Source organism: Lepidochelys kempii, chromosome 11, assembly GCF_965140285.1.
Source record: "Lepidochelys kempii isolate rLepKem1 chromosome 11, rLepKem1.hap1, whole genome shotgun sequence".
Classification (NCBI taxonomy): Eukaryota; Metazoa; Chordata; order Testudines; family Cheloniidae; genus Lepidochelys; species Lepidochelys kempii.
The window spans coordinates 26,994,227-27,021,210 of record NC_136390.1 but is presented as its reverse complement, the minus strand read 5'-3'; the positions used below and the strand labels follow the sequence as shown (position 1 = coordinate 27,021,210).

Below are 26,984 nucleotides of genomic sequence, written 5' to 3'. Positions count from 1 at the left end.
TTACTCAAGTTTTTTGATTTAAAACATTTAATCAAATTAGAGGACAACATCACTAAAAACACAAAACAGAGCTAAATGGTAATTGGTTTTAATCATATTCATTGTTTATGGCTACCTTAAATCATCATGCTGTAATGCTAGCATATACCAAACCTGTTCTTGACCTTGGAGTTAATTGCTCAGAAGCTTTATTTATTGCTAATGTGCTGATATATTTATGTGTGTGTGTGTGTGTGTATTATATGTACACTCAAACACACACACACACATATATGTATAAATACAAAAATAAGAGGGAAATAGATGTAACATGAATGGAAATAACAACATAGAATCCGATTACATTTAAAGCCCTTAGTGATGATGAGGGAATCTAAAGAATCATGATAAGAGACTTCCATGGTTATTTCATGAAGAAAGTATTTTTATGGTTAAAATAAATCAGCTCTTCAATAATGCAATACCCTTTTAATCTATTTATGCCATGCTACTCAGTATAAACTACTGAAATTGTGTAAAAGCCATTTAGCCTTCTCTTGACAGATTAATGAAATGGGACTCTTAGACCAAGTTACCCAGCTTATGCATTAAGGCCAAATCCTCAGCCCCAGACGTAGATGAGCAATTGAACTGGGCAGATGTGGAAGGTGGCAGAATTTTCCACCCCAAGCTGTATAGTAACCCCAGATCCACAACAAGGAAGCTACTTGAGCCATGGTCCCAATGCACCTTTTCAGCCCAGTTTCTGTCCCCTCTTTTCTTAGTGGAATAGCCCAATTCCCTAAGAGGGGCCTGGGGGACCTGTGGTAGCATGGTATGCCCACTTACACTCACTTTGCACAGGTGTAAATGACTACACTAAATGTAACACAGTGCAGAATCACTTCCAGTGTGCCTGCAAGGCATGCTGGGGTTCGGCCTTTAAATTGCTTCACTGTCCAGCCAATGAACCAATTTATCTTTGCTATTAGATAAGGAAAGCTATTTCCTACAGCGTAGTTCTCCATGGAAGTTAAATACTTCTCCAGAATCTCTTGATCTTTATGATTTGCAGCAGGAACTGGCTTTGCACTTTGAAACAGCAGCTCTACATTAGAGGGGTTGCATTCCCTGGAGAGGGAGTCATGGTATCTGGGTTCTAAAACTGGCTCTGTCACTGTCTTAGACTATGTCTGTATTTTTGTCGGTATAACTTATGTCGCTCAAGGGTGTGAAAAAACACACCCCTGAGTGACATAAGTTACACCGACAGAAGGGCCGATGGGTTCAGCGCTATGTCAGCAGGAGATGCTCTCCTGCTGACCTAGCTATGGCCGCTCATTGGAGGTGTTTTAATTATGCTGGCAGGAGAGCTCTCTCCCATCATCTTAAAGCAGCTACACAGGAGATCGTACAGCGGTGCAGCTGCATCAGTACAGCTGTGCCACTGTAAGGTCTCGTGTGTGGACATGGCCTTACTGTAAGACTAAGGCAAATCACATAAACTCACTCTACATTACAGGGGTTGCATTGTTTGGGGAGGGAGTCAAGGTACCCGGGTTCTAAAACTGGCTCTGTCACTGACTTACTGTAAGACTGGGGCAAATCACATAAACCCACTGTGCTTCAATTTCCCCAAGCTCTAAAATGGGGATAATTCCTATTTCACAAGGCTACTGGTGTTCGTTATTGCTTGTAAAGCATTGTCTGATCTCTGATAAAAGGCTGTGTAGAAGAGTACAGGCTCTTCTGAGCATGTCCCAGGAGAATGGGCCCATAGAATGTCTAATATAGTGTTCCATGTCCACCAATAGAACGAAGAGTTTGTTCACCTTGAACACTTCTTCGAATATGTGGAGAAATGCTAGCAGCCATGAGCACTATTTCTTTTTTTAAAAGAAGATTCCCCTTTAAAATAAAAACAAACCATTATGTAGCTTTGGATAATGTATCCAATAGAAGATAGGGCTTTTTCCCTCTGAAATAACAAAACAGAAATAGAAAAGGAGTACTTGTGGCACCTTAGAGACTAACCAATTTATTTGAGCATGAGCTTTCGTGAGCTACAGCTCACTTCATCAGATGTTTACCGTGGAAACTGCAGCAGACTTTATATACACACAGAAATCATGAAACAATACCTCCTCCTGTCCTGCTGGTAATACCCTAACCCTAAAACAGAAATATTTGGCTACTGCAGTAATGAGTTGAGTAAATGCTTTTAACAACATGTTTGTTTTCAAATACCTTAAGCATTTCAGATCCCAGAACATATCTTTGTAAGCTAAAGTTGGTTTTATGTACAACTTGTTATTTACTTCAATTATCAAATATTTCTTGCACATCTCTTTATATCCATGTGTTTGTTGCTGGGTTTCTGACATATTTAATGTTATTAGACTGTACAAGAAAATTGTGTGCTTTGATTTATTTAGAAAAACTGAACATTGTTTACGTGTATATCTTCACTGCAAGACAGCTACAGAAACAGTGAAAACAAAGCAAGCTTGAACAGCAGAAGACATATCTGTATATATATTTTTACAAAAGCACAGAGATTCAGCAACTTTTGTAGAATCTATATCAAAAAAATAAATACCAGCTAGGTAGTGTTTTATTCATTTTGCGGCTTCATGTTCCTGATACTTTATATCCATGCAGAATGAATTTGATATACTGCTGGATATGTCAGGTGCAACCTAATACATTCTGTTGATTCAAATGGAATGAAGATAGACCATTGGGCTGACTCTCCCTTCACTTTGGGCCTGATTCAAAACCGATTGAAGTCAATTGCAAGGTTCCTATTGATTCAGTGGGCTTTGTAACAGCAGAGGCAGATTAAGGTTTTCCGGGGCCCTGAGCCAGAGCAAGTGGGGACCCCCTCCCCACTCCTTCGACCTGAGGATCCGCCCCCATTATGCCCCTTCCGCCTGTGGCCCTGCCCACAGCCCCACCCCTTTCTGCCCTTTCCCGCAACCCTGCCCCTGTTCCACACAGGTTCCCCCCGATTCCACCTGCCCCACAACCCATTTGCTCCTTTCTGCCCCTCCCAACCCACCCTCACAGCCCCAAGACCAGAGAAGCTCTGTCTCCATGCCATGGCCCTGGGGCTGTAGCAGAGAGTGGGAGCTCCTGCAGTTCCAGGGCTGCAGCGGGGGTCCGGGTGCTGGGGCTTCCTCGCCACGCCCACCTGGTGCTTCTGCCAGAGAGCGGGGTTGGACACGGGGGCTTCCCCTGCCTCCCTGCGGCTTTTGCAGGGAGGGGGTCGGGACACTGGAGGCTTTCTCTGCTGGGAATGGGGTTGAGGGGCTTCCATCGTCCTGTGGCTTCTGTGGGGGATGGGGTTGGGGGTTCTTTTGGGGAAACTTCACTTGTCCCATGGCTTCTGCAGGGGATAGGGTCGGGTGGGGGCACTGTGGGAGATATCCCCTGTCCTGCAGCTTCTGCCAGGGATCAGAGGGGTGCTGGGGGGGGGGCTTCCCTCGCCCCACTCAGCAGCCAGTGGAAGCCTGGGGCTCCCCAGTTGGCCAGGGCCCTGGGCCCGGGCTCCATGGACCCAGGGGCTAATCTGCTACTGGTAACAGGCCCTTACACCAGTTTCATACAGGTATAAGTCCACTGACGTCCAAGGTGTTGCTCTTGGTTTACACAAAGAGGAAATGAGACATAACAGCAACACAGCAGAATCAGCAGGGAAAGAGCTAAAGCTAATATTTTCATAAATGTTCACTAATTTGGTGTACCTTAAATTTTGAGTGCCCCAAGTGAGGCACCTGAGGTTTCAAAGGAGCAACCACGTAAGTCAATTGAAGCACACAAAATCTGAGAATGCCTCCAAAAACTAGGCTGTAAAAGCACATGACAAAAGACTTTAATTGAAGTCAAGTTCATGGGAATTGTCATATTTCATAATTAACTTAAACTGCAGTCTCTGAGGAGCCACTGCAAAGGGTATAATATAATTACTGTTTTTAGAACTTTGGACAAAACCAGGCTAAAGATTAAAAGAAGCAACTCACACAACTGCTAAGCCAATGGATTGTGTGATGCTTGTAGCAGCATCAGTGAGTTGTATGCTCAGGTTCAACCTGAAAGGCTAATTGGTGAATTCAAGGGAGCTGAAAACAAAACAAAGAAAGTTTAAAATCAGTTATCTGCTAAATTCCCCTCCCCTTGGCATTCAGTACATAACCCTACCTGTATCTCTCCACTTCATCAACTCTCCCATCTCATCTTAAATTTCACCCAAGAACACCCCTTTTCACCCTTCACTGGGCCTATTTACTTCATACTCCCTCTGGAAATATTTATTCATTAACTCCACAAATAGTATTTGAGGGCATGATTTGTGTGATGCCATTAAAACCTGTGTGTATTCATAATATTTTATAAATAAATATATTGGCAGGTCATCTTTAAGGACAGGTTGTCAACGACACCTTTAAAGGGCTCATGGACTTTTAAGGTCAGAAGGAACCATTAGCTGACCACAACCCAGACTGTTTTCATCCAGTAGGCTGCATCGAGCCCAGTAACTTGTGTCTGAAACTTTTTCAACACACAAACATCCACAGCGGGCCATTCTCGGAGTTCCCCTTTGCTCTCCAGCTAGCAAACTTGCCACTTCTCAGGCAGTTTTCACATTTTACACGACTGAGTCCACACAAGATCTCCACTCCCCAGAGGGGGTTAATTCATCCCATCGCAAGCGATCCTATGCAAAGCAGTAGCACTACAGTAGCCTCACCTAAACAAAAAATATAATGTTTGTACCCAGCATGATTTCGTGGATCGCCATTGGTTTTAGTGGCCTGAGCAACATGAGAGGCCATATTGGATGAACTGTTCTATGTGAGGTACAGAAATGTTCTGCTTTATCACTGGATTGTTCTCCATTTTCTATATTTTTCATCTACACTTTATTTTGCCTGGTACTTGAAATTAGATTTTCCTTGTATTGTTTGATGTGTCTGCTCTTGTGAGATTTTGCAGATTGTTCAAACTTTCACTATGTGCTTAGACTGCATATAATCAATTTACAAACATCCTCATGTATTCTCTGTGCATCAGACATCATTCTTTCTCACCACCAGCAATTTAAAATGCCTTGTGGGACTTGGTTGTTGAAAATAATAAAACTCTTCTACATCCAGTGAACACATTAGCCATTAAGGAAGCCCGTAGACAATGGATGGTGTATCAGAAGATAAAAGCTAACATGTTTATAAAGTGACTTTACAACCACAAAACTACAAAATAAAAGCAATAATGTCTTAACTTTCCGTCTAATTATTCTTACACTTTGTCTAGTTTCAAGCGTATTGATCAACAGTGCATGGCTTTTTATCCCAAGAACATATTTCATAGATGCAGCCAACCTATAGAAAGAATAACAAAAACAAACTGACAATGAAGAAACTGGAGAAAGCTTTTGTGGGTATGTGTATGTATATTTATAAATAAAATCTGGTCAAGAAATTGTTTTCACCACAAAAAAAATGTTGACTGAATAGGATTTTTGTTTGTTCTGTTTCATCAAAAAATTTTCAGGTTTTCTCAAGAAAGAAAATAAAATGTTGATGAAAACAATTTTTTCACCAAACTTTCCATTTTGTCAAAAAGCTATTATTTCAACAGCAAATTTTGACCAGTTCTAGTGTATAATATACATCATAGTTTGGACCTCTGAGAAACCAGTTGCTATAAATCCTCCATGTAATGAGGAAGAGATTGATGCTTGCAGATAAATGAATAGCATAGATTACAGTTTAACAACAATAAGTCAAACAACTACAAAGTTAGCAATGAATGGGAAGAAAACAAATGATTGCTGCAGGGTTTGAAGCATATATAGACTGTGTACTAAATGGGGCCGAAAACAAACACTGGAGCAATGAGTTCAATGTTTTTACACCTGATTTTAAACTTTTAGTACAGGCTTTGTTTAGAATATCTGAGTGGAAGTTGGTAGAACAGCTAAACATTTTTTAAGTGATTGCAAATGAGAAGGCAGGTTAGTTAGGTATAGGTATTAGCCAGCACACTTCGGCTCTGGGTCAATGCCTATTAAATTCAATATGAGCCTGTCCATTGACTTCAGTGGGCATATTAATTTTAGAATGCCTACGAGACCCTGACAGGTGCAATAAAAAGGAGAGGACATCACCTAAAATAATAAGGATCAAATTGGGCTCTCCAGTGCAAAATATGTGCAACAGCCCTGTTTCTGTGTGAAGTCTAAGGGGGCTGGACAAATGCTGGTTTTCTATCTTGAGAAGAACTTGGAAAAATTCAAATGGCAGCAGCTGAAGTTACTGAGAAAAAATGGAGGAAACAAAATAGATCACAAAGAGAAGGACAAAGCAATTTGAAAGGATCACTGTCAGCAGAGAGCACAGCAGGATAAAACTAAGGATTTATTTCAACAGGCGTTAGGTACCTACGCACTTTAGAAGATCCCACTAAGGGCCTATTTGCATCTTCAGGTCCATACATACTTTTCAAAATATGGCCTTTAACCTCAAAGGATGAAAAAGTCAAATGGAGGCAGATCTTCAGATAGTTTAAATCATGTAGTTCCAGTGAAGTTAATGGAACTATGGTGATTTACCCCAGCTCAGGTTCCGGCCATACTGTGACTAATTGGAGAGAATATAATGCTGCATCATGCAGTGTTATATTAATGGGCCATAAGACTTATGGTGGAGAGGCATTACTTTCCAGGGTAACTAATGCAGGGCAAAGATATCGTGTTCATATAGATGTAGCTGCTATTCAGATGAGGAATTTCATTTGGGCAGGCTGAAGCATAATGCTTGTAATTTCTCACCTGTTCCAATATAAAGGCAGGATGTTCAACTTGTTTATGACTTAGTGTTATCCAGATAGCACAAGGTGGATTATTAGGATTTGTAATCATTAAAATAATTCTAAAATGTAACATTAAAAGTAGCCACAAAAAGTGAAACCTACAGATGTATTCATTTCCCATGATAATGGAGACATAACACTGGTATTTAAGAGACGTTTGACATATGGTGTTGTTTAAAAACAGGTTTAATACATTTTATTAGGTGCTTACATGACTTTGAACTCAGATTTTCTAAAACATATGCAAGCTGCCACTTGATCTCACTGATACGCCACAATTAGCCTCAGGGAGATATTTATAATGCTGTCACTTCCTATTTTATTTTTCTTTTAACATTCTAAATGACAACATATTAAGAGATATTCAAAATCTTACATTACAACGTACGGAGCTTGATCTGGTCCCATTTGAAGTCAATGGGAGTTTTGTCATTGACTTAAACAGGAGCAGGAATCAGCCCTAGAAGCAGATGGGAGGAAATATTGCTATCTTGCTTCATAGTGATCATGTTCTGAGGTGCTAAGCACATGCAACTCCCATTGACTACCATGAGATCTGACACATTGTTCAGCTAAAGCCAAATATTTTTTCAAAATGCATGGGATTTTTTGATTATATTTAATCACTGTAGTTTCAATGGTAAAGACCAGGAAATTCTACAAATATTAACATTTGCAAATAGAGTTTGTAAGCAAATTAGTTTTGAATTTGGATTGGTTTTCTGATTGTCTAAACTTTGTAAATTATTTCTAATTAATTCAATTTAGTTATAAAATACGGACTATATTTGTATACATTCAACTAAATTTAACTGACTTTACACATATTTTAAAGAAGCTTTTGGGCCCTTGTTTAGATAAAAGTTGGGTGCTAGATTGTATGGGCTCATAAAGCTTGCCATATGAAGTACAGTAGGAAACAGAACTTAAAGAAGCAGCAGTAAAACCTAAGACAACTTATACTTTGAAGAGGAGGCTCAATCAACACATCTGCAAAGGGAGGAATGGGGAAGGTGACATAATTTAGTTATGTAACTTGGTACATGGAAGTGGAAGAAAGATCCTATTACAGAGAGATACAGGTAAAGGGCCTGAGCATAGAAGTTAGTGAGTTTTGTTCTTGCAAATTTGAAACATCCTACTTACACGTATAGCCCTTCTTAAAGTGAGCATGCAACCTTGACTTGCATTTGTCACACATGTGTGCATGCACCCAGTTAAAAAACTGTGTCTTACTGCATTAGATCATGCATATTTGCAGTGTTGTTGTAGCTGTGTTGGGCCCAGAATATGAGAGCACCAAGGTTCATGAGGTAATATCTTTTACTGGACCAACTTCTGTTGAAGAGAGAGAAGCTTTTGAGCTTACACAGAGCTCTTCTTCAGATTCTTCTTAGATCATGCAGTCAATTTTTTGTAACCACAGGATATAGTCACAGAGTCAACTTTTGGTCCCATTGATGACAAAACTCCCATTGATTTCAATGGATCAGTCCCCCTGTAACATCTGGTTTATATTTAAGCAGAAAGATGGAGCATCTATAACATAATTTCTAGGAATTTCCACTTGTCTGAACAAATACCAAATACTTCTGCAGTTGAGCAAACACAGATGTTAGGTGTTACATTCTTCCCAAACTTCACCTGATTATCAACCAAGCACAAACAAGTACTTGCAAACTACCATCTAATTGATACAATGAAGCATGCAGAGGAGATGAGGCCACATATTTCTGATGGAGGATGACTGCTATATATGTTCATAGAGAGTAAAGCTTTTTACAACATGCCGAGGGGCCCTCTCCTAATGGGCCTGCAATGACTCGTTCTCATTTCATGGCAATGAAATCATTTTGGCACTTTTCAAAGTGAAAGGGGTATGAGAACAAGAGGAAGTCAGGCTGACAACTCCACCTCGGCCCATGTCACCTATCACCACCATCTTCTCTGTAAATTCATCAAGCTGCTCCAGCTTGTCAACCTTTGGTTAACTTAACCAGCAGCTTAAACCAGTACATGGTGTTCTCTTTCCCACATCCTCCCGCCACTGCCCAGGAGGTCAGGCATTCATCACCTGTCCCCTCTCTTTATCCAGGCCAGGGTCTTAATTATTTTTTCTATCACTCCTCCTAATGGTGAGTTGGTTCCCCAAACAGGGATGCCCTGTCTTTCTCCCATTCACTCCATGATAAGGGTAAAGGCAGTTAGTAGGAAGGGGCTGGTTTCCTCTCTGCTTGACTGGAGACCAGGAGAAGTAGGAGCACCCAGCCAACTAGGTTGCCTGCTTGCTGGGCCTGACCAGGATATTAAGGGTACTGTATAGTGCTCCTAGCTTATGTCTGCTCTGGTCAGCAGCAGAAGACAAGCAGGTGGGGTAGACTTGAATCTCTAATAATCAAATCTCTGCTGAAATATTTGGCCATTTTTGGATGCGGAATATTGTGTAGCCAATACTTGAGCTCTCCTGATTAGCTTATTTGTTTATTCCTAGGAGGAGGTGAAGGAGCTACCCTCCTCTGTGGCCTCCTCCTGCTTACCAAAAAGGAGAGAAATGTAGGACTCCCCCTCCCCGGGAAACATATGAAGACAGAGGGGGAAGTCTTTGGAGCAGACAGTGAACCTGCCATCTGCCCTCAAAATTATGGAAGGTAGGAGGTTTGCAGGCCATTGGACCTCAGCCAGAAGGAAAACCCTTGTAATGAGCAAGGTGGTTTGTCAGGAATGTGGTTCTGTCAAGAGGCCTGTTATGTAGGGCCATGGGGCCTGCTGAGAGCCTCTATAGGCCTAGCTAGCTCAGATTAGATTCTGCACTTTTTGGAGGTTTATTCACATCAAGCTCTAAAACCTCTGAAGTTTGTCCTTGTTTTGATAAGCAGCGTTGCAATGCTGAGTAATGCTCCTACAAGCATATTTGTAGGGGTGAGGATCGTTTACTGCATATTTAACAGGTTGTTTGGAGTTTTAAGTGCCTAGTTGCACATTTGTTTTATTTCTTCTCATATTCTGAGACGCAGAACAGGAATTACTGATAGACGGAAAGGAAATTATTATTTCGGTCTGACAGTCAGAAGTGAGTCAGGGAAACTTGAGAAGTGTACAATACTCCCTATTCCTGTAGAGTGTGAATCCCATACCATAACACTATGAATAATACTTTACAAAATAAAAAACAAACAAACCCACCCTGCATTTGTCTTATCTCAACTTACCAGGGTTATTCAGTCATCCCATGCCTCTTCTTATCTTTCCTAAACCTTACACCCTTTTTGAATGCAGAGCAGTGACAAAGAACACACTGTTTTGTGTCAAACCATGCTCTCTCTTCTTCCGCTTCTCTGACTTTGTCAGCAATCCAACCTGGCCCTTACTTCAGACACCCATAAAAATAAAATTAATCATGTTCAGCACAGTGAATTTTATATTCTGTTGCTTCAACTCCACACATTTCCATGGTTGCTAAAAATCTAAATTTCTGGCATAAGGTGTAACTTTTGCTGCTATTTTCATCTCACTGTCATTGTGAGCCTACATGGTGCAGTGGGAATAAGGAACGCAGTGGGAGGGGAACATGAACTCAAGAAGAAATGCCTAAAATAAACATTATATAGCTAGTGCTAGATAGGAGGGAGAGAAAGAAGAACCAGATCAACTCCATCCACACACTGCACTGAAAATCATGAGAGCTTTTACTTACTCAACTTCTAAAGAACAACGGCAACACAACTGCCATTTATGTATAAAAACATTATGCCAAATCGTCAACTGCCATAATTCCACTGAAGGTGATGGATCTACAGCAATTTAAACTAGCTGGAGATCTGGACCTTCAGTAATGGGACAGAGGTTGTGCATAAGGAAAGAACTGCCCCCAGAAGCCTCCTAAAAAGAACCATGAAATAATGCAGAAAGAACATTTGTTCAGGGTGCAGCAGGTTACCCACATATTGAAGAGAAAGCAGGACATGAAGAATACAGGACCGGCTATGAGTCAGTCAAGGAGAAGTCCTTCCTCTGTGGCTTGGTCTTCTCCTTCTCTCACACACTCCTAGTATTTATCACAAGTAATGTTGCTAAGCCTTATATAAGTACCCTTGCAGGGTCAAGCTACAAAAGTTATCACCAAATAGAGCACTGAAGACATTTTTGAAGAGATAGGAAAATACAACACAAACTATCCTGTACTCTGAGGTCAGTTGGTCTGTATTGCAAAAGTAGCATAATTTAATGCTTTGAATATGTTATATGGTATTATTCTCATTTATCTTCCCTGTGGCATCTTGAATATAAGGCATTCCTTCTGCACACCCATATTCTCTTGTCCTTAGTTCCCAGTAGTAACAGTGGTTACCATTAAAAGTCAACATTTACTAAGTTACCACACTATCTGTGATACCAGTGTTGCTTCCTTTTCTAAGACTAGAGAACAACTGCTATCATTGTGCTACAGGATACTCTGAAGGGGCAGACAACCTCCACACTGACAAAGAGAGGGTTAATAAGAGCCTGTGGACCCAACTGACCCCACCCTACTACACCTGGGTAGGTATCAGGCATGGAGAGAGGCATTAAAAGGAGGAGACCTAGGCCAGCTCAGTAGGTTTAGTAAGGAAAACACAGCTCTGCTTTTCCTGATGTGAGAGAAGGTTGGCTGCAGGCCAGAGACTGAGGTACTTTGCCAGTTGGCTGAGCCTCTTGGTGGAAGAGCCAACCAGACTCTGGGAGACTGGCTGGAGTATGGTTTATTTGAAGACAGGGCCTGACTAGAAGGTTGGAATCCTGTCAAAAATTTGATGGAAAACACTGTTTTGAGTTGTGCTGTTTTGAGTTGTGACTTATTTTGGACTTTAACACCCCTGAAAGGGTAAGACTGAAGTGTGCCTTGGCCAGAGCGCTGAAACACTGCTACATCAGACCCCTGAGAGACTGTGCCCTTCCAGTGCAGACCTGTGGCTGAGTGAGTTGTGCCCTGAAGGGCCAAAATGGGGTCTGCATAGGCAAACCCAGTTACAGGTTTTAGCAATATTTTTCCTAAATATTGACTGTGCACTCTCAAGCAAAGCCATGAAAGGGATACTTTTAGCAAATAGTTCATTCAAATGTAAGATGTGTAGAATTGTGTAAATTCTGCAGGGCAACTTTAAAATATGAATGTCTGTGAATTATGGGAATTTTGACTTTCTGTATGTAGTATGATGACATCCCCATAAATATCAGTGGGGCTGAGACCCAGGACCTCTGGATCCAAAATCCTGAGTCTTTAGCATTTGAACTAGAGTTAATGAGCCAGACTGAGCTTTAGCCCAGACATTAGAGGGAGTTATTTCTTGAGCTGAAGTAGCAAAGCCTTGTGCTTTTGGTCTCAAATTCTGTACGTATGGGTTGATAGGTTAATTACAACACAAGCAGACCAGTCATAACATTGGCAGATATAGTAAAGAACATTTAATTACAGTTTTAAGAGAATATGAGACCTACTTTAATTTAGTTTACACTAATATTAGTTAAAAACACAGTCAATGGAATCACCCAAAATTATTCCTTTGATTAAAATGTCTGGTTTTTAACCCTTTGGAAAATATATAATAGTAATAGAGCCTCTTTTAAGAAGTTGTGATCTTAGATCACAATAAAATGTCATGGAGGACCACAAGACAAATATATCTTTGTAATTTAAATGGCAATCAGCAAGCTATTTTTTTCTAATTAATATACAGAAAGTTGGTGGTCACAGCAGGGGACTGATGAAGCTCATCTGTCAATGTCCTGATAGTTCTATGCCTGATTGCTTCAAGCCAGTGGAGCTACATAATCATGAAACAGCCAAAGCTAAGAATTGAAATACACAATCAATTGTGCTCAAGTAATTTGGATGTTTGTACCTCATCTGTGATAGTTGATAGCATCTCAAGAAGGCATCACTAATTAAATTAAAAACAGGGAAAGATACCTACATTCGTAGGAGAACTTCAAGTCAGATGCAATCCAGGAGGTGACATTTAGAATGTTGATATGTCTTCCAATTTTGCCTCTCTAATCATAGGTTGACCCAAAAAAACTGGACAGATAGGAGTATCTGTCTGGAGAGGATTGGCACTTTACCACTTGTGTACCATGTACATACCACTGACAAATAATCTTAACTACTTCCTGAGGTAAATGACAACACAAATCTCCATACTATCTTTGTCAAATAATCTGTACATTTCAGTTTGAGTAGAATGTTGAGCCTTGAAATGTGGCCACATGACTCATAGGTATTTCTTCTATTTTATGCTATATAGTTGCAGGAGTTCATTTGATGAAAACAGGCAACACTGGGATGGGTGTTCGTAAGATTTTGCAGCTTACTGGCAATGCAATTGTACAGTGATATATGCACCCACGATAAACACTTTAAATAGGGCTTGTACCTTATTTCCCTCATTTGAATATGTCCTGCAACTTTTCTATGGCTCTCTAGGTTCTTATAAGTATGTCAGCAGTAAATGTAGACCAATTTTGCTGCTCTTAGGAATGTTATACACAGAAATGCAGTAGCCAAGTAATATATTGGCATGTAAACAGAGGTACCTTGCAAAAGTCCTTTGAGAGAGGCCAAAACCATGAGAGTAGCTGAAATCACCAGCCATGCTATTGCTGAAAATGAGACACTATATGGGTTACCGAATGCTGCAAATAATCACAGCAGATAAGATTCCGCACAAAACTATTTAATGTGTTTTTGTAATAGTTATACACTGGAAAAAGTCAAACTGTTCAGTAGTCCACAAACTCATACTTCCTCCTCTGAACCTGCAAGCTCAGTACAGCAGGAGATGGCTTAGTGCTCTAAGTTCAGGTTTTAATTAACTAGGGGGTCTCAGACCACAAATTCAAACCTCAGCAGGTTTGACTCAGCCCTTCACCCTTTTAAGGTTTATTTACCCTTTAAAAATCAGCTCTTCTTTGCTTTGAGTGTAAATTAAAAGATCCACTGACATGTTTTGTAACTACAGGGATGAGCTATTGGTCAAAATTTCCCTCTCTTCCAATTTATCCTCCACAGGATAGACTTCTGTGTAGACTTCTCATGCCGGATGTATCTTCATTTTATTGGTGCTCTATATATAGAATGATGGGTCTGATCCTGGGGCCTGCTGCAGCCCCTTTATTCCATTTGGATCTGGCAGGAGAGGATGCCTTGGTACATAAGGCCATTGTAGTAGGCTCCACAACAGTTATGTCACAGCTGTTCTCCTAGAAGGAGGCATGAATGTGATCCTGGCTGGAATAACAGCCCCTTGTGGGGAAAGCAGCAGATAAAGACTCTGAGGCACAAAAATTATGGGCCTAATCCAGCTCCTGTTAAAGTCAATGGAAAATCTCCTACTAATTTCATTAGGAGTTGGATCAGGATCAACAAAAATTAAAAGAAACTCCATGCAACCAATGTGTTCTTGTGTTAAAATTGTAAAGTGAAATTAACAAGATGATAAAGTCTGCAAACTGCCTTTAAAAATAAATAGGATATCCCAGAGGGGTGAAAAATTAACCTTTTTGTTTAAAAATAAAATCTTTTAACTGGTTTATAATTTTGTTCATTCTCCTCTGCTTCTCATTTTTGCTTGAACCATGTGACGGCATTTGCAATGGATTCTGATTTTTAAATTTCCTTACAAATTAATAATAACTCTACCATAGTTCATCACATAATGGTGTAAAGAGTTTCCTATCCTCTGCAGTCACTGAATTTAAGCAAAACAATCACAAGATTTGATGAAGCAGAAAATATGATAGTGCCTCTATCACGGAGTATTTAATGCTAGTGGATGCATGCATCCTCAACCACTTATTTGGCCAGACTTTCCATTGGTGTAAGCCAACACAGCTACCTCAGTTTATAGCAGTGAAGAATTGGCCTATAGATTCTTTAAGGTAGCAGACTGTTGTAGATATTTGTAATATATTTTAAGAGTTACACTTCTGTAAGGTTGAAGAATGGGAAATAATTCCATTTTAGTTGCAGTTGTATAATTTATAACTAATTTTGAACTCTTATAAATTTTAAATGAATGTTTTTATCTCCCCTCCTTATTCTTGGTACTAAAATTTAGTTCAGGTACATGTACCTTATAATCTTATTTAGTGGACTGAGCAACAGACTGGGAAGGGAGCCAATAAACTGAGTTATATGCTGATTTTTGACATTACCTAATTCTGCTGTTTTGGCCATGGCCCTTCATCTTTCCTTGATTCAGTTCCTTCATCTAAAAATACATATCTTATCTACCTCACAGGGGTTCTTGTTCCTCCTTGATTTTTTTTTTTTTAAAGTAGAAGTTAAAACCATTCAAGTGGCATTTTGGACTGGGCTACTCTAATGACATTTTGATATAAAATTGGTGGGGTGGCTTGCAGAAATAACGGGAAGCAGTAAAAAGTGGAGGGAAAGGATGTAGAAGGGCAGAGAACAAAACACAATGGCAGGAAAGAGGAGGTATAAAACCCTAAAGTTAAATCCATGTATTACTCTCCTACATTCAAATCATCCTTGATGAACAAGACTCTGATGGCACCTTGGGCTCTCTGGTTTATTACTTTATCAGTCCCCACTAGTAGTCACGGTCTTGTAAACAATTCTTAGCTGTTAGCCATTTGCCCTATTTAAAATGTGTTCTTTGCATTAGCAAAACTACTTGTTTTAGCAGGTAGTATTATAAAAGTTCAATTAAGTTATGTTTTTAGTGAAATTTAGACTTGATCATGACACAATATTTAAGCACTGGTGAAATAGTGCTAAAATTTTAAAATGCATACACTCTTCTAAATGTTGGGACCACACACAGACTGATATCTGAGCCCAGCTTATGGAGGATCAATCACGATCCAGTTAGTTGCTAACCTTGAATAATTCAAGAGTAGTCACAAATTCTTAATGACCTGAATATTTCAGTGCCAGTACACTTTTAATTAGTTTGGGCTAATTTGCTTTCATATTTTTCTCCTGTAAGGCTCAGCCTGCTTTTCAAAAAAATTATCTTTATTATTAAACACATTTGTTGCTTATGGATTGCAAAAGAGTCAACCCTAAGACTCAAACTCTAGCAGATTACAACCCTGCCACCTTAAGATCACTTTGGGAAATTGCAGATTCATGCTGGCAAATCCTAGCTCCATTGAAACTGTTAATCACAATGACAATATGTATTCCTCAAATGTTGTCCAAGAAAGCTAGAAATGATTATGCCTTGGGAGGTCTCATTAAAAGGTGTGATGCCACATACCCATAATTTGCTTTGCCTGCAATTTATGACATATGGTTTATGGGTTTAACTTTCAATTGTTGGAGTTAAAATGCCACCCAAAAGGCACTTAGCGGAACATGTTAAGGTTTCACACTGTAATAATGCAAAAGCAGAAATGTGATAATTACACATTCCTCAAAACTCACCTCTTCCATAATGCATACAAAAAATACTGATAATGGAGAGACAAGGCATGGAAGGTAGCAACTTTTATTGGACCAACTTCAGTTGGTTAGAGACAAGCTTTCAGGCTTACATAAATCTGTAAACTCGTGTCTCTGACCAACAAAACTTGGTCCAATAAAGAATACTTCCTCACCCATCGTGTTTTCTAATATCCTAGGACCAGTACAGCTACAACACTGCATACACCTGATAATCGTTCGGCAAATGGACAGCTGCAATCTCTACTTCTAACCCACTAAATATTTGAACTTCCCGTTCCATCCCTCCCAAACTCACCAGCTTATGTGTTTTCAAGATAGTTTAGACCAAAGCAGACTGTGAAGAACTTCAAAAAGATCTCACAAAACTAAGTGATTGGGCAACAAAATGGCAAATGAAATTTAATGTGGATAAATGTAAAGTAATGCACTTTGGAAAAAATAACCCCAACTATATGTACAATATGATGGGGGCAAATTTAGCTACAAGTCATCAGGAAAAAGATCTTGGAGTCATCGTGGATAGTTCTCTGAAGATGTCCACACAGTGTGCAGCGGCAGTCAAAAAAGCAAACAGGATGTTCGGAATCATTTAAAAAGGGATAGAGAATAAGATAGAGAATATCTTATTGCCCTTATATAACTCCATGGTACACCCACATCCTGAATACTGCGTACAGATGTGGTCCCCTCATCTCAAAAAAGATATACTTGGCATTAGAAAAGGTTCAGAAAAGGGCAACTAAAATGATTAGGGGTTTGGTATGGGTCCCATATGAGGAGAGATTAAAGAGGCTAGGACTTTTCATCTTGGAAAAGAGGAGACTAAGGGGGGATATGATAGAGGTATATAAAATCATGAGTGGTGTGGAGAAAGTGAATAAGGAAAAGTTATTTACTTGTTCCTATAATATAAGAACTAGGGGCCACTAAATGAAATTAATGGGCAGAAGGTTTAAAACAAATAAAAGGAAAGTTCTTCTTTACACAAAGCACAGTCAACCTGTGGAACTCCTGGCCCGATGAGGTTGTGAAGGCTAGGACTATAACAGGGTTTAAAAGAGAACTGGATAAATTCATGGAGGTTAAGTCCATGAATGGCTATTAGCCAGGACGGGTAAGGAATGGTGTCTCTAGCCTCTGTTTGTCAGAGGGTGGAGATGGATGGCAGGAGAGAGATCACTTGATCATTACCTGTGAGGTTAACTCCCTCTGGGGCACCTGGCATTGGCCACTGTCGGTAGACAGGATACTGGGCTGGATGGACCTTTGTTCTGACCCAGTATGGCCATTCTTACGTTCTTATGTTATGCTCTTTTATTCACCTATTATGGTTTGTCTCTCAAACTGTAAGCAATATGGGCCAGGGACTACCAGAGACACCCCTTCTTGTCAACTGTTGAGAATAGGCCACTTCCACCTTAATTTAATTGGCTCATTAGCACTGACCCCCCACTTGGTAAGGCAACTCCCATCTTTTCATGTGCTGTGTATTTATACCTGCCTACTGTATTTTCCACTCCACGCATCTGATGAAGTGGGTTTTAGCTCATGAAAGCTTATGCCCAAATAAATTTGTTAGTCTCTAAGGTGCCACAAGGACTCCTCAGTGTTTTTTCATTTATTATAAGTTTATAAAGAGTCCAGCACAATGGGGTCTAGCTTGGTTGTGGCCATTAGGTGCTACTCCAATATAAACATTCAATAACAATGATGTTGCCACACTGGAAATTAAAATTGGATGGGACTGAATGTCTCAAACCACATTCTGCTGCTTATGCCAGTATGGGTACAGATCATGAAACAAAAAAATCCTGCGCAACAGGGAAAACTCAATATGGGTTCTGACTTTTATTGGACCGAGGGGTAAATCTTCACCTGGAATAAATCATCATTAGCAATTAGCAATTTGGCCATTTCCAGATGCAGTGGTATCTTCTTACAGTATGGTCTCTTTTTGCAGAACTATTTCTCTTATAAAGTCCTTTTAAAGTTCTTTTGTGGCACTGTTTCAGACCAGCTCAGCATCCTCTTATTCTCAGGAACAACCTACTGTCTAAAAAGTCCAAGTGAGCTGTAGTTCACGAAAGCTTATGCTCAAATAAATTTGTTAGTTTCTAAGGTGCCACAAGTACTCCTTTTCTTTTTGTGAATACAGACTAACACGGCTGCTACTCTGAAACCTGTCATAAATAGGTAGAAAACCCAGGCTTGGATGTGATGGATTTGAGGGAGCAGTGCTTGCTCCCACTTAAAGGCAGTCTCTTTCCATCTCATTGCACTCCAAAAAAGAAAAGAAAAAACTTCAAATCCTTTTAGCCCAAAGATGTATTTTTTGCCTAACTACTGTTGGTCCCATACTTATTACCTTCTGCCTTTTGCTCTTCATTTTTTTCAAATTCTTCAAACTGGTTTTCTTGGTTAAACTTTTAGAGGCTGGGCTTTGCTTGACTCTTGTTTTTAAATTGTTTTGTTATTAAATACAGTAATTTGCCCAAGCACGCTTAACTATACCTAAAAACTCTGCAAGTGGATTCCAATGTCTGGAGTGATGGTGAATGTCACTCATCATAACACTGGAGTATGTGTTATGATTGATCTAAACTGGGTTCTTTTTTTTTTTTTACTTGGAACCCTAGATTGTATACCAAAATCCTTATGTACCTGCAATGACTAATATTTCAACCTATATATGGTGAGATAATTTTGTGTTTGCCCAGAAGGTGAGTTAGAGTCAAGGTACAGAGAACTATTGATGTCAACCACAACTAAAGCTCTAATTCAGACAAGGCCTAATTTTTTTTTACTCATATCACTGAAGACCATTAAATCTCTTGTGTAATTCTACTGCAGTCCATAAAGTTACACCAGGGATAGATTTGATCTACACTCTGGTAAAAGGTACTCATGTGTATTAGTTGGAAATTCTGAGCCAAGCTCCTCTGTCTTTACTCAAGCAAAACTTCCACAGAAATCACAGGTAGTTTTATCAGTCAGGACTGAACAATATGGCCAGTTGTTCTTACAGGTGGCAATGGATATTAGTTTTTAGACTTTTTATCCAAAATAAATACATTGTGGGAAGGGGCCAAATTGTACTCTTGTGTGCTCATTATCCTATTGCTTCCTGCCCACCACTTCTTTGCACAGCTTAAAATCTAAAAATTAAAAAGCTCTGGTTGATAGGCATTGTGGGTTCACTCTTGTAAAAATCCTGTAAAACTTCAATGGATGCTCATGCACCCTGAGTCTTACCTAGCAGACAAGTCCTCTCCTCCCCTACCCTCCGGAGGTTCCTGGTAGCCTTGTGTAGGCATCTATATGGCCAATGGCCACATGAGAGAGTTGACAAAAACTCAACACAGCCAAAGGGGCAGGTTCCAACCCCAGCTAAATTGTAGCCTGCTGCAGTGGCTCTCTGTGAATGGAGGCAGTGAACTCCCTCTCTGGTGCAAACCACTGGAAGACACATCTTTTTCTGTGGAGTTTATGGCTCCAGGGAGAAATGGATTGTAAAGAGGGTCCTAGACTGAGTTTGTACATGAACTCAAACCTTTGTGTTCTTTTGCAGCCACTCAGAAAGCTAGAGGTAAAGGAGCTGCGTACAGCTCTGCAACCTTGAGCCATTTTAAACTACGTGCAAGCAATCTGAGTAGGTCACAAGTGACTGTTTATTCTGCTGTTCAATGAAAAAAAGGTACTAAGTTACTGTATCACAGGAACTGTCAAGTTGTATGTATTTGTGCTACCTCTGAGATCTAAATGTCTTCTCTGAGAGAAAGTATTTATGCCATGTAAGCTACAGTACTGTTCAGCTAAAAAAAATATGTTGTAAGATGAAAATGTGTTGCAGTATGCGGACCCATTTCCGCAAGTGTTAGGTTTTTTTACTCATATGGTTTTAATCAGCATTAGACCTGTCAATGGACCAGATCTTCAACTGTTGTAAATAGACTTTAAAGGTGCTGTGCCAGTTTTCACCAGTTGTGGATCTGGTACATTTTCCTCATTTTTAGAAAAAATGGAGCAAAAGAGTATGCTGAATGAAAGAATAAATGCAAGAAATGGGTAGGGGAAATTGGCATGACTCAAAAAACGGTATTTCCTACAGTAATAATGATACTTAGTATTTGTCTAGCACATTTTATGTTCAGGGTGTTGTGCAGACATGAATTATTAAATCCTCAGTGTACTCCAATAAGGTCAGTGCTATGATCTCTAGATTATGCACTCAAATATTGATGATCAAACTAGCAGTGACATTGTGATGCAAGTATTAAATATAGCTAGAGAAGATCAAAAAAACATGGACACACATTGCTAGATCCTGGGCTGTGGTAGGGCAATTTTGTGTCACTCTGCTTGTGCAAAGGTACCCTAAAACTTACCCAATCCACTGGAGAATTCCCCCCTTCATAGGAAAATCCTTGGGTAACTGTTATAGCTTCTCTACAATTCCTGTCCCTGCAGATGGCTCAGAGGGGATAGCCTGAGGAAAATAAACATACCAGGAGTATTCCTTTGTCCCAATGTTATAGGGGCCTCTTCGAGACATAAGCACCAGGCACAAGTTAGAGCAGAGTCATGGCTGCAGTAACTTGCATTAGGGGACCAAAGCAGTTGGGAGCAGCCACAACCATAGCAAAAAACTTGGCCTATAAATGTTAAGTGGTGAGCTCAAGACTACACAGTGAGTGGCTGAGCTAGCATTAAACCTCAGGAATTCAGAGCTTCCAGCCCTGTGCTTTTTCCTGCCTTCACAATACAGCAAAGAGTGCTATGACCTGATATCTAATTTTGCACTTTCTGTACCCCAGCTTGGGACTCTAACCAGGATTTCAAACCAAAGTGAAAATGGGAGGCCAGACTTCTTCAGTCACTGCTTTGAAAACTGATATCAAACCTGAAGTTGATCTTTTATGATAGGAAACAGAAAACACTCCTCCTGATCCTTTCCCAGGCTTATCATGCACACACCAGCAAACCTGTGCACCAGACGAGGATTGTTTTTCTTTTTTAAACTGAACATATGATCCGAATGCCAAAATTCTATCTGTATTACCAGACCTGTCTTATTCCTTTATCCTCACCAGAATGGGATGCCTACTGTGAGAGATAACCATTACAGGTTGGATCCAGTTCTCAGGATACAGCCTGAGTAACCATGCTGTGCACAACGCAGATTTGCAGGGGTTGGAAATCTCTCCTTCCTCAGGCTGTGGAACAGCAGTGTAGCCATTCCACTGTCTGTTCAGGAGCCTCCACTTGGCCCCCCAACACTCATACTAGGAATGGTCATGTATTCCGAGCACCACCAGACCCACCCACTACCCATGATGCTATGCTTTGTCTTGAGGAGGGGTTGCAGACTTCCACCATCAATTCCATAGCTCTTGCCCCTCACCCAGCAGAAAGTGGTTCCACCCCATTCAGTTCCCTTGCCACTCAGGGAATTTATTACTAGGTGACCCACATCTGGGAAAAGCAAAAACTGAACTAGCTTGTTCATGTACTACTGTGTAGGTAGTGAATTCCTCAACACCATTTTTCCTAAATACACTTAAGCTTTTGTGGTGTTCACAGCTTAAATAATAATAATATTAATACTATCTAACTCTCTTTTATAAAGCAACTTTCAACAGAAGATCTCAAAGTGCTTTACAAAGGAGATCACTATGTAAAAAATGACGATCATATTTAACTGACACTGTGCCCTTGAGGTATATGTCTACCTGTATTGTACATACAATTTTTCCTAGTGCCAAGCCTTATAATGAATTGAGACTCTGAAATGAGGTGTCTCCGTTCTGCAACATGTTGCAATATGCATACATCCCTGATATGTGAGTTGCTTGTCTAAACTATGCAATATAGTCTGTCAAGTCATATTAGATTTATATGAGGGAGTAAACATCAACCTGTGGAATGGCCTGAGGAGAAAAGAGGTGATTTGACCCAAAGATTAAGTTACAACATTTCATCATTCCAAGTATAACTTATTTGTGATCAACTGAGTCCCTAATTTAAAGCTTTAACTTCTGATCCCATGCTCTATAACCCTTAAGAATATAAGAACGAGCTAGTCTAACATTGGAATACTTTTCCCTTTTTTTAAATTGGAAACTCTTTTTATTAAGGACAAAATTGTGTAAAATCAAAGAAATGATATAACCAAATTAAATCAAAGGACTGGGGATTAAAGGCACTATGTCCAGCTAGTAACTATGAGCAGGACACAGCACTATGCTCAGGGCAGTCTCCTTAGCCTTCAACACAAACTGCAGAATTCCTGCAGTTCCTATTTAATGTAATGCAATGGAAGCTGTGAGCAGTAATGGATCACAGCACAGGATGGTGCATCTGTTCTAATGAGAGCCTTGTATCAAGTCCTAAATCACTGTAAAAGGCTAAGAACTTCCTATGAATTATTTCTTTCCGTTCCTCTATTCTTAGGAGCCTGCATAAAGGATATTGCAGCGGTATGTTCAGAACTATATCCTGTACACCAGCTCACTCAGCAGGTGCTAACACAATGTGTATAGCATCTGTAAATAAGTTACTGTTGAATTACTACTGCCTTAAGGCAGCAGTTATGTAACGTCATCTTTTTCTGAGCATTTTCCAAAGCTGCTTTTTCTCCTCTGATATATTTGATGAACTGAACTGTCCACTTATCTTTTCAGAGCTGTTGGATGGAGCTGTGTGAAACTCTTCACTTCTGGGGCACAACTCTCCAAGATCCAAGAATACTGCCGCCTGCCTTACAAGGAATCACTAAAGTCAAGTCTGCCTGGGAGCACTGTGCATCTGTGGCTCCCCTCTTTCACAGTTAGAACTGAACTTAACAGAAAACGGCTGCTGGTTTCTGCAGATGGCAGTGTCCTGAGAGACTCAAAGGTGCAGTACCAGGAAACAGTCAGAACAGTTTCATAGCTATATGCATAAATATGATCCAGCAGAGCCATAATTAAGTATATGACTGATATGTAATGCCTGCCACCGGTTTTTTTTCTCAACTCTGTTAAATAAAAAGATACTGGTGGGAAATTCAATGAAGTTATTCCTGGAGTTCAGCAAGAGGGCTAATGAGATCACAAACAATGTTCCTTTTAGGCCTTTGGCATTGGGAGTCCCAAATTCCCAGCATTAGAGCTAAATTGCATCCTAAGCCCCAGCGCTAAAGAATGTTCACATTCTGGATAGCAGCCAAGAGGTAACTTAATGTTTGTAATAAATACATGCTAAAATATGTCTTTCTACTGCAAATGCCTCAAAGTTTGCACACGGGGGTCCAGTACCATAGGCATAAGCTAACAAAGCTAACCTCTGCTTTTTGGCTACTTGAAAATCATTAGCCCTTTTTTTTCCTCCCCACAACCAACACATGATAGGATCACAGCAAGAGTCCACACTTCAGAATGGAAGGTGCATTCAAAAAAGCTGTAGGGTTTGTTGAATTAGAGTGGGGGGTTATTTGGCAGAAGCAGGGCATGTAAAAATCAAGGAGAAGTTTCTGAAAAGCATTCAAGAGTTGGCCTAAGCCTTCTCTCATTGCAATCAATGTTACATGACTTCCCTGGGAGCTGAGTTCTCTTTCTCAGCTTTCACAATGAGCAAAGGGTACGCTTAAAGAAAAGAATGGCAATGTTCTAATCAGGACAGGCTCAGGAGCAGCATTTCAGCATTATGGCTGGTTTTCACAACAAAATTTAAAATTTTGAAGTTGTTTCTATTTCACAGAAAAACCAGGATATAACCATTAGGAACAGAGGACTGGAAGGGATATCCTGGGTCACCAAGGCCCATCCCCAGCTATTGCAGGCAACGTCTCGTAATCCCGTTCCTAAACTCATCAAGCTCCATCTTAAAACTAAAGGGTTTGAAATGGACCCATTTCCATGTTTAGTGATATTTCAACTAACTTTTTAATGGAAATTTTATCAACTTGTATCAAAATCCTTTTGAAACCCTTACAGAAATGTGTTGTTTACTGAAAACCATGTGTTTTTATTTATAACTAAATATTTGTCAATATTTTTGTGTTTGCCAAAATGTCAATTAAAATATTGACAGACACCTGTGGAAAGGGAAGGTGTCTACAATGTCAACTTTTGCACAAACTACATATTTTAAATTAAAATTTTTTGAACACACAAATAAGCTTTTCATACAAAAAATGTCAAGCAGCTTTAATATCTCAAGGTCCCACATGAGAAATGGTAGCATCTGCAGTGATGATAAAAGCTGTACTTGTTGGTCTTGCAGCTTTTTTTCATCAGCAGAGAGAATTTTCCTTTGATTCTGACCAAGACCATTGTTATTGGCCAAATGTGTCAAAATAGGAGCTAAATGTAGCTACCTAAATCTGATTTTCAGAAGTGTTGAGCACTACTAGTTCCCACCAAGGTCAGTTAGAGTTGTGAGTACTCAGCACCTTTTTCAAATCAGGCCACACTTCGTGGACTCTGACCATGGGCTCCCTTCTGCCCATAATCTTATGTCAGGTAGAATAGAAGTAGCATGTCAAAAAACCTGGTGCAGTGCAGACAATTTTCAAGAGCTGCGTCAGACTGAGAGGAATAATGCAACACGAGGAGTTCAGGAAAATACATAAACATTTGGCAGGTGGATAAAATGAGGCAGACAGCACTTCAGTGACTTGCTCAAGAAAACACAACCAACCGGTGCAGAGCAGGGACAAGAATCTAAGTGCTGACACTTATTTCCATTCTCTATTGTAGCACACTCCTTAAGAAATACTAGTTAAATAGATGAAATTCCTTTTTTGTCTCTCTAAAATTCAGGAAGATATAAGGAGGTAAGAGATTTACTTTGTAAAAGTGGCTCTCCCTATGTATTGGGTATTAGAATTGGTTCTAGCTAATAGAACTCTACAAGGAAGCTCATAAGGCAAATGGAGGAGTGTGATGGGGTGTGCATTGCCCTTTGGCCCCTTGCTGGAGGTCCTGTGGTCCTGCTACACTCCCCACAGGAAGGAGTACCAAAGGTGGGTCCTCCAGGCCTGCCTAGAGAGTCATAGAAACAGCCAATCAGAGCCCAGCAGGCTCCGCTAAAAGTTGCTACAGGGCCTGAACATGTCAGTTCCTGGCTGGGGATAGAGGGGCAAGGAAGGATTGTCCTCTTTAGCTAAAGGGTGCTGGACAGGCTGTATTTGCTAAACCTGGGGATGAGAGGACCTGAAAACGCTAGCACTAAGGTAATGACTGGAGGGAAAGGGAAAAGCTGAGAAGAGGCTCAGCAACTAATTGAAGGAATTAAAGGAAGTAGTACATGGCTGCCTTTTATAGAGTCTCTGGGTTGGAACCTGGAGTAGTGGGAGACTGGGGTTCCCCAACCAGCCACTGATAAAGTGGCCTAAACCATGAGAAGGGGAAGCCCATATGAACAGCTGAATCAATCAGGGCCCAGAGATGGGGCTAAAGACCCTGATAAGGACTGACAGTTGAACTCTTTGTTACCCTGAAAGTAGTTCATCCATTTTGACTAGGTGACTTGGCTGGAGGTCTGAACCACTGAAGACCTGCCTAGTGAGGTTGCCAATCTACAGGAGATGCTCAAGAGGTAAGTGTCCTTCAACACAAGAAGCATCATAACAAAGCCATTAGTAAAATGGAGAATCACCGTTCTCCTATCCAATTACCCAGAGTGTTCCCAACTTATCACTTGCACTGTGGCTGATTATGTGACTCAAAATGATGCATAATTTATGGATGTTTCTATTATGTATTCCATGTTTTCAGAATGACACCCTGACATATGGTATTAAAAACAAAATTGTCAATGCATGGCATAATGAAGGAAACTGATCAAATCTGTGACACTAGATACCATTACATATTCCATCAGGCCTACAGTGTGACAGGGAGCAGAAGATGACAGGCATTGCAATCTCTCTGAGGTTTCACAGGGGGAAGTGTTATGCATTTGAACTAATTTGCTGGTGCATCTAGCCTTTGTCATCTTCTGCTGAACTCAAATAATCCCTGCATGTTCCCATGTCCCCTGGTGATCATTAAAGAGTCTCACACTCTAAGCTCCTTGAGTGGTCCTGGAAGTGAGCTGAAGGTTAATATTTCACACTGCTCATAATCTTCAGGGGATGGGGGAGAGAAATGTCACAATGAGCTACTTTTACGTGTTTGCATTTGGGAATGTCTAGAATGTGACCCCATTACTGTCTGCATGCTTCACATTAAGCAATATTTCTGTCAAACAGGTCTTAGGAGCAGAGCTTCTCAACTGATTGATTCACTTTTCAGTGGTATATGTGTTAGAATTATTAACTTATACTTGACTCAAGATGGCTTCTCTTCTGTGTGCCTTTTCTAATGTATCTGTGTTGGCTCTGGCTAGAAGAAGTGCAGTCATGATTAACAACTGAGTAAATAATGCTATTATTTTGGAGTCACTGTGCAGCATAGTGTGAATTTGAAGCAAAAGTCCAATTTGTCTTAAACATTGTTATATGGAATATGTGGGAATAAAAGGTAGAGCTCTGTTTCCCCTTCCTGAGGTGCAAGTGTATTATAATATCCCTTGAACAGAGCTTGACAATGTCTAGGTTTCATGGCAAAGCTGAACCTATTTTAAAAATTACCATGTCAGATTGAACTCTTGCTCCATCAAATCTAATATCTTTCAATAATTCTCCCAGAAACTGTGA

At 40.2% G+C, this 26,984-nt stretch overlaps 1 long non-coding RNA gene across 1 annotated transcript in view; it reads left to right on the top strand.

Moving 5' to 3' along the window:
* LOC140895287 (uncharacterized) overlaps positions 1-23,084 on the top strand; it is a 44,499-nt gene extending 21,415 nt beyond the window's left edge. Inside the window, exon 3 of the long non-coding RNA XR_012154160.1 lies at positions 22,984-23,084. This is a non-coding gene — a long non-coding RNA (uncharacterized LOC140895287). The remainder of the gene's footprint in view (positions 1-22,983) is intronic.
* The last annotated feature ends 3,900 nt before the right edge of the window (positions 23,085-26,984 follow it).